The sequence below is a fragment of the Poecile atricapillus genome, chromosome 25 (assembly GCF_030490865.1).
Source record: "Poecile atricapillus isolate bPoeAtr1 chromosome 25, bPoeAtr1.hap1, whole genome shotgun sequence".
NCBI lineage: Eukaryota > Metazoa > Chordata > Aves > Passeriformes > Paridae > Poecile > Poecile atricapillus.
Genome location: NC_081273.1, coordinates 958,595 through 967,202, shown reverse-complemented (window position 1 = coordinate 967,202; position 8,608 = coordinate 958,595).

The window sequence follows — 8,608 nt, the reverse complement described above, 5'->3', positions numbered from 1 at the left end:
ACTGAGGGTGCAGATGTGACCCCACTGAGGCCTCAGGAGTGACCCCATTGAGGCTGCAGGAGTGACCCCACTGAGGCTGCAGGAGTGACCCCACTGAGGCCTCAGGAGTGACCCCATTGAGGCTGCAGGAGTGACCCCACTGAGGCTGCAGGAGTGACCCCACTGAGGGTGCAGGAGTGACCCCACTGAGGCCTCAGGAGTGACCCCACTGAGGCTGCAGGAGTGACCCCACTGAGGGTGCAGGAGTGACCCCACTGAGGGTGCAGGAGTGACCCCACTGAGGCCTCAGGAGTGACCCCACTGAGGGTGCAGGAGTGACCCCACTGAGGCTGCAGGAGTGACCCCACTGAGGGTGCAGATGTGACCCCACTGAGGGTGCAGGAGTGACCCCACTGAGGGTGCAGGAGTGACCCCACTGAGGGTGCAGATGTGACCCCACTGAGGGTGCAGATGTGACCCCACTGAGGGTGCAGGAGTGACCCCACTGAGGGTGCAGGAGTGACCCCATTGAGGGTGCAGGAGTGACCCCATTTAGGGTGCAGGAGTGACCCCACTGAGGGTGCAGGAGTGACCCCACTGAGGCCTCAGGAGTGACCCCACTGAGGCTGCAGGAGTGACCCCATTGAGGGTGCAGGAGTGACCCCACTGAGGGTGCAGGAGTGACCCCACTGAGGGTGCAGGAGTGACCCCACTGAGGCTTCAGGAGTGACCCCACTGAGGCTGCAGGAGTGACCCCACTGAGGGTGCAGGAGTGACCCCACTGAGGCCTCAGGAGTGACCCCACTGAGGCCTCAGGAGTGACCCCACTGAGGGTGCAGGAGTGACCCCACTGAGGCTGCAGGAGTGACCCCGTTGAGCCCTCAGGAGTGACCCCACTGAGGCCTCAGGAGTGACCCCATTGAGGCTGCAGGAGTGACCCCACTGAGGCTGCAGGAGTGACCCCACTGAGGCTGCAGGAGTGACCCCACTGAGGGTGCAGGAGTTACCCCACTGAGGGTGCAGGAGTGACCCCACTGAGGGTGCAGATGTGACCCCACTGAGGGTGCAGGAGTGACCCCACTGAGGGTGCAGATGTGACCCCACTGAGGCTGCAGGAGTGACCCCAGTGAGGGTGCAGATGTGACCCCACTGAGGGTGCAGGAGTGACCCCACTGAGGGTGCAGGAGTGACCCCACTGAGGTCTCAGGAGTGACCCCACTGAGGCTGCAGGAGTGACCCCACTGAGGTCTCAGGAGTGACCCCACTGAGGCTGCAGGAGTGACCCCACTGAGGGTGCAGGAGTGACCCCACTGAGGCTGCTGTCTCTCTCTCTGCACTGCTGGTACCTTGGAGCTTAAAGACATGTCTGTCTTTTGTAGTTCTCAGTCCTCTGCATCCTGAGGGACCAAGTGACCAAGGTCTGGGATCATCCCACTCACCTGCAGACACACTGAAAAGAGGTGTCTGATAAAGCCAGTGTTGGTTCCCCTTGTGTTCAGGTGGCATCTCCTCCCTCTCAGACAGGTGTCCAAGGCTGCACTGCTTTGTAGAGGTGCCTGTCCCCCTCCATCAGCAGAGGATGGCTGGGGCAGGTTGTACCCCTGAGTTTGGAGGCCCTGATGAAAATAAATGAGTTCTTCCCTCAACAACCCCCGGCCTGGAAGCTGCTGTTCCCTTGGGGATAGAGCAACAAGTACCCAGCACCTCTGGCCACCATCAGGGACACTGGAGATGGGATCCTCCAAGGCTTGAGGAAGTTGGGAACAGGATTTGTACGTTCAAAGAAGTTCTTTAACACTTGGGGAGAGCCAGGTCTGCTCAGAGTTGAACCAGAGAAGCTTTGTAGCTCAGGGAGGCAGTGTTTGCCCTGCAGGGCTCTGAGGACAAAAGCACTGGAACAAGGAATTAACTCTGTTATTAGACACCCCTTTGTTTTAATAGCTCCATTATTAATAACAAATTTGATCCCACTCAGGCAGCCCTTTTCATCTGCACAGCATGTCAAACCATCTGTTACACCTCCTGACATTCCTGGCAGGCAGGTGTGTTACACCAACACCTTTGGGCTTTTACAGCACCAGGAACTGAGGATGGAATTGCTCCAGATCCTCTACCAGGAGCTGATTGATGAAGTATACCCTGAAAGAACCTGGTTATTTTTATACCCTACCTACTCCACTCAGGATTCCCATCTTTTTCACCTATTGGCAGTTCATGATGGCTCAAATTAATTTTCTTGCATCACTTAACACACTGCAGATTGTTTAACATAATTTTCCAAAGCATCTGGCTGGTTCTCCTGCACTGAAACTCAATGGGATTTTCCCCTCTAGCTTCAAAGAGCATAGCTGAGCCCTTAAAGGGATTTACTTCTGTTAAATATTATCCTCAAAACTGAGAAATTAAAAGCAAATGGGCTTTCTTCCTTTTTCCTCTAAGATATGTCAAAAGAATATTATAAAGAAGAATAGCCTTCCCCAGCTTTCAGAGACTCCCCAAGTGAATTTCAATTGCAGGTTTTTAGGAAAGAGTGTAATTAACAACTTTATTCAGTCTGAAGCCAGAAAATACATTCTATATTTAGCATGAAAAAAGCAGAGCAGGAGGAGGGGAATAAATGACCTAGATTTTCACAAGTGACAAATGACTCCAAGGTAGTCGGAGCCCCCTTGGATGGCAGGGATTCCCACAAAGTGCAGAAGGATTTCTCCTCCTTGTCTCTCATGGTGGACATTCTAAACCACCCAAGGCACTCTTGGAAATCCAGGGGGTTGTGTTTGTGAAACTGTTTATTTTATTCACTTCAGCTAATATTCCCAAAATTGCATCCATAACCAAGCAATTAAATCCCATTTTCAGCAGAGACCTTGGCATGCTGGCAGGTCTCCTAATTTCCAACGTTGCCCACTTTTCTGGGACAATGAAGGAGCTTCCTTCATTGTTTTCCTGGAAATGTGTGAGGAGAGCATCTCCCACCAGGAAGAAATGGGGAAAACAAGGCGTGACTGAGCTCCCATTTCCAGAATGTCCCCTGCTATATTTGCATTTTCTTTTCTTTCAGCATTCTGTTTGCCACAAGAAAGGCAACATTTTCTATAAAAAGCAAGAGCCTGCTTGCCCACCAGCAGATTTTCTGTCTAAATGCTGATAATCTCTGTTCTGTCAAAGGAAGCATCCAATGCTTTTATCTCTTGGAATGGTTATTTATGGAGAGGTCTCTCGAAGATGCAATCAAAGATACAGATGTTAAAAATAGGAGGCGAGTGAGTCCTGCAGGCGGTTGTTTATTCATTAACCTCGGTGCAGGAATCCTGGCAGCCTCCCAGCCCTTATTTACTGTGTGCTGAGCACGGGAGGGATTTTGAGTTCCAGCACAGTCCCGGGAGAGATGATTCCATCCTTCCGGGGATGAGCCACACGCTGAGCGAGTTCCAGCCCGTGGTGGAGCAGCGAGAGCAGCAGTGATGGGGAGCTGAGCACTCACTCTGCTGTCTGAGTGCCTCTGAGTCACTCCCAAACTTCCTTCTCCAGGAATAAGCGCCATCACAGCCCAGGGAAATGTGAGAGCGGGGTTTCAGCTCCTCTTGGCTTCCCCGCCAGCCTTCCCTAAATAAACTGAGCACGCAGGCAGACAGGCAGGCCTGCAGAGAGTGTAAATCTCTGAGTGCCTGCAATGGAAGAACAGTCTTACAGATGGAGTAAATTATACCCCTCATCCCTTCCAGCACCTTCAAGCTTTGCTGGTAATGAAAGTAAAGGGTTTGTAATCACTTCAGCCTGGCATGTTCTGAGGCAGCAGGTTGGTGAAGCCTTGTCCTCCTCTGCTGAGTCTAATGACAAAATTCAAATGCATAGGCTGTCTAAATGCTGGTTTGTAGTGCTGGCAGTGTATGTGGGAACCCAGAAAGGCAGAGACCGGTGGAATTTGACTCCAGGAGGTCAGAAACAGCAGTGTGGCCCTTGTGTTCTCTGCTCTCTTCTTTACAGAGTACTGAGGATGAGAGAGGGAAAATCCCTCCTTGGACTTAACTGCATGAGAGATGCCCTGGTGAGTTATCATGGAATATCCTGAGCTAGGAGGGACCCACAAGGATCATCCAGTCCAGCTCCTGGCCCTGAAATGACCCAACAATACCACTCTGTGCCAGAGAACGGGTTTTGTCCAAACCTGTCTCTCCACTGCCCCTCATGAGGATGCTGAAGACCACCCTGAGGTCTCCCCTCAGCCTCCTCCTCTCCAAGCTGAACAAACCAGGCTGTTTTGTGTCTTTCTGACACACTCACACACTTCATTTTTCTATGATTTTCAGAGAACTGATGATGATAGTTTAGCACCACTATCTTTGTTATGCTGGAGCAGCTCGGCTGCCATAAAACTTTCCTAAAACCGTGGGATCTGGAATGCCCCGGGTCCCTGGCAAGGCCTCAGGGGCAGCACCTCTGCTGGCAGTGCCACGTGGGGAAAGTGGGGTTTATGCAACTCTGCTGATGGAGGGAATTATCCCGACTTCTGCTGCAGGGAGCAAAGCTCCTTACCTGTATTTACTTGTAACTCAGCTGCTCGGCAGAGCAGGGAGTGCCAGGGAGGGCCCTGCTGCCCCTGGAAATGTGGGGCACGGGTGCCCTGCACAAAGGCTCCTCTCTCCATCCTGGCTGGACTCGGCTGCAGCTCAGCACCCCCTGTGCGGCTGCGGAGAGAGAATCCGTCCGTGCGGGATGGGGCAGGGAGCAGGGAGCGGGATGGGAGCGGGATGGGAGCGGGATGGGAGCGGGATGGGAGCGGGATGGGAGCGGGATGGGAGCGGGATGGGAGCGGGATCGGAGCGGGATCGGAGCGGGATCGGGATCGGAGCGGGATCGGGATCAGAGCGGGATTGGAGCGGGATCGGAGCGGGATCGGGATCAGAGCGGGATCAGAGCGGGATCGGAGCGGGATCGGAGCTGGGAGCGAGATCGGAGCGGGATCGGGATCAGAGCGGGATCGGAGCGGGATCGGAGCGGGATCGGAGCGGGATCGGGATCAGAGCGGGATCAGAGTGGGATCGGAGCTGGGAGCGGGATCAGAGCGGGATCGGAGCGGGATCGGGATCAGAGCGGGATCGGAGCGGGATCGGAGCAGGGAGCGGGATCGGGATCGGAGCGGGATCGGAGAGGAATCGGAGCTGGGAGCGGGATCAGAGCGGGATCGGAGCGGGATCGGGATCGGAGCGGGATCAGAGCAGGGAGTGGGATCGGAGCGGAATCGGAGCGGGATCGGAGCAGGGAGAGGAATCAGAGCCGGGATCAGGAGCTCATGACACCTCAGGTGGAGGGTGTGCAGTCCGCCCTGCACAAACAGCAGGGTCGCTTCCCTTTTCTAGTCACTGAATCCTCCTTTCAAGAGTTAAGCTGAGCCTACAGGCGAAAAGAGAAGGCTTGTACTGATAAAGAGCCACGTTCCTGCATTGGCAGCTGTGTCTTTGTCACCTTCCCTGCACTCCTAAGCAAAGGAATCAGTGGAAAAAAATGAGTGCTCTGAACAGCGGCACTGGCACCTGACTCAGAAGTACCTGAAATCTCTTCTGCTTGAAGCTCAAAAAACAGAAGTTTGAAAAAAAACATCTGTGTAGGAAAGTGTTTTAAGCCACTCAAGAACTGGTCAGCAGGTAACACCTGCTGAAGTTTTGTTTCCAGATTTTCAGCTGGGTTTGTCTGGTACCATCAGGTTTCTGCAGGACATTGGAGCTCTTCACCCTTCTGATGTACATGGTAATAAAAGTGTTAATTAGTAGCTGCAACTCAGTGACAAAGCTGGCTAGAAGAAGGAGCACAGATGTCCCAGGTACACACAACCTACCAAGGTTTTTCTGAGCAGCAATTGATCAAATACTCTTAAAATAAGCTCACACTTCATTTCATCCTCTGCATGTTTCCTCTCACATTTGTTTCCAAATAAACACACTTCTGGAAGCTTTAAAAAGGGCATTTAGGGAAGTTTAAGTTGTTCTCAAGGTCCTGAGATGTTTCTAAATTGCCATGTGTGAGGTATTGTCCTCACATCAACTCCAGCTAGCCCCTGGGCTTTGCTGGGAGCACAGAGGTGTCTCCACACAGGCTTTCCACTGGAGCTTGTGACATCCTGTTTGCCTGAGCCAGCCTGGGAGCTGGATAATGGGCAGGGTGGCACAGCCAGGCATGGGGACTGTCTCCTGTCTGCCAGAGGCAGAATATCCAAACAAGAAATGGCAGATTGGGGTATATTTGGCTTACTTCAGTTGTCTTCTCAGGCCTGTGTTCAGAATCACCAGCAAAATTAAGTTGGGAATAGAATACGGTCTCTAGTTCTGGAGAACAGGTTCTGGAGAACCAGATATGGACTTCTGGTAAATCTGTTGTCTGTGCCTCAGTTTTTCCACCCCTTATGCTTCCCAGATGAAGAAAGGAAGAGTTCTACAACCCTTCCTCACTCTGCTCAGCAGCAGCCACTTCTTGTACTGCTGTTCCCAAAGTCCCTGGACAATCCAATGGGTTGATCTTGCTGCTCTTCAGAAATTCCTAGATATTGTCATCATGCCTCTGGTTTCCTCTGCAGCAGGACCTGCTGATGGATCGTTGTCCCCTTTGGATGTGTCTCTGAGGTCACTCTTTGGGTCAATGTCCAACTGACCATTTTAGCCTTCCCTTCCTTCCACCTTCAGGAATAAATTCCATCTGTTCCCTAAATAGGCTGCCTGGCAGGCCTCAGCTGCATTTCACAGACTTAGACTCAGGTTTTACTTGGGTTTGATTATTATTGCTCCTTTTACTTTGGACAATGTCAGTAAGTGATTTGAAAAGAAACAGTGCAGCACAATCCTGTGAGGTAGAACATTCTGCTGTGCTTCACACTGAGCTTCCTTATCTGCAGGTCCCCAAGGGCTCCATGAGCATTAATAAATGAAACTCACCCTCTCTTTAGGAATGCACATGAGGGAAAGAAAGAGGCAGGAAGCAGTCACCATTCTATTTTTCATAGAGGATAACCAAGGCAGAGACAAGCAAAGCAAGGCAGAAAGCCTGGTTTGATATCCTGACCCACTGAAGTCAGGCACTGATCTCCCCTGGGAGCCATGAAGAAAGTGAGAGCACATTGTGTGAAGGAATTACAGCCCTGCTGAATTCCCTCGGCAGATAATGGCTGGGATGGAGCCCACGGTGATAGGCAGAGTGAGGAAGTGAGCAAGTTGTGCGGAATGATTGTTTATTTAGTCATCTCCCAAGACTAGGAGTGAGGTCCCAGAGGCTGCAAAGACACACGACAGAGTAGTGAGGAATTCAGCACTTTCCTTCACATGTATTATGCTCTTTGTTCTGCTCTTTCCCTGGGAAAAGGGTTATCTCAGGTTGGTGTCTGAGGGTAGTTCACAGGCCTGTAGAGCCTGGCATTGTGAGATTTAGAAAAGCCTCCATAGGAAGAGCTGGATCCAGGAGCCAAAGCTGTATTTCTGAGCAGCTGAAGGAGTTTGTGCTCCATGAAGGCAGTGCCAAGGGGAACTGGAGCTCCTGAATTCCTGCCTCCCTCAGGAGCTCCCCAGCCCTTTACCCTGGGAGCAGCAGAGCTGGTGGCAACTTTGTCCTTGTTCCTCAGGGCAGCAGAGTGGGCTGGCAGTCCCACACTGCTCCCAGAAAAGTTGCCATTCCTTTTGTGCATGGTTGCTGTTGTCAGAAGGAAAAAGCATGGAGCACCCTCAGCTTTTTCCCTCAGCTGAGGCCTGCAGATGCCTCGGTGCTCCCTTTGCAGGAGCACGTTTCCCAGAGAATCGTGCAAAAACCCAGGCCTTGCTTTGGAAGGTGAGCACCTGAGGAATAAAGGATGCCTGATTTCCAGGAGCCATCCAGGGAGTCACCCCAGAGGGCACTGGCAACAGGCAGGGGTAAGGAAAGCAGCCTCAGGTAGCAGCTCAGCCTGCTCCATGTGCAGCAGCACTGGCAGGGGGCTGGAAAAGGAGGCTGGAGAAACCACAGGGGCAGTGACAGAGTGGCTCTCCCTACTTCAATTTGGGCTAAATTGCTCTGGGTGCCACACAGCTTCCCTCAGGAGGCAGCTGGCTCCAGAGCCTCTGCCTTCCTGCTGGAATAGGAGGCAGGAGTTCGGCCAGCTCTGAGTCAGGTTGGCTCCTTATCTCTCTCAACCTGATAAAAGCCTACCAGGCTGGGTAGATGAGACACTCCTGTGCCCTTCCTCTTACAATGTGTCCATATCCTGAGGTCTCTTTGTGCCAAAGTTTCACCTTTACACAGTTTTTATTCCACAGAGACTCTTTTCTGAAGAGGAACTTGATTTATGCCCAGGCAGACACCTCCAGCTCCCGTACCAAGGTTTTTGGGAGGTCTTCATCACTCACACTGAGGTGAAACTTGACTGTGCACAACCTTTTCTGAGGATGTGCCAAAGTGTGTTTGTCCTGCACAGTACTTTCTAAAACTCTGAACTCTATCTAGGCGTCATATGTGGGTAAAGAACTTAAAGTCAGCATGCCTTTGCCATCAAACTATAGACAAAGACCTTATTTCAGTAAAGCTTCTGCTTCATCCTTAGAGTCATGGAATGGTTTGGGTTGGAAGGGACCTTAAAGATCAGCTGGTTCCAACCCCTGCCCCTGGACAGGAG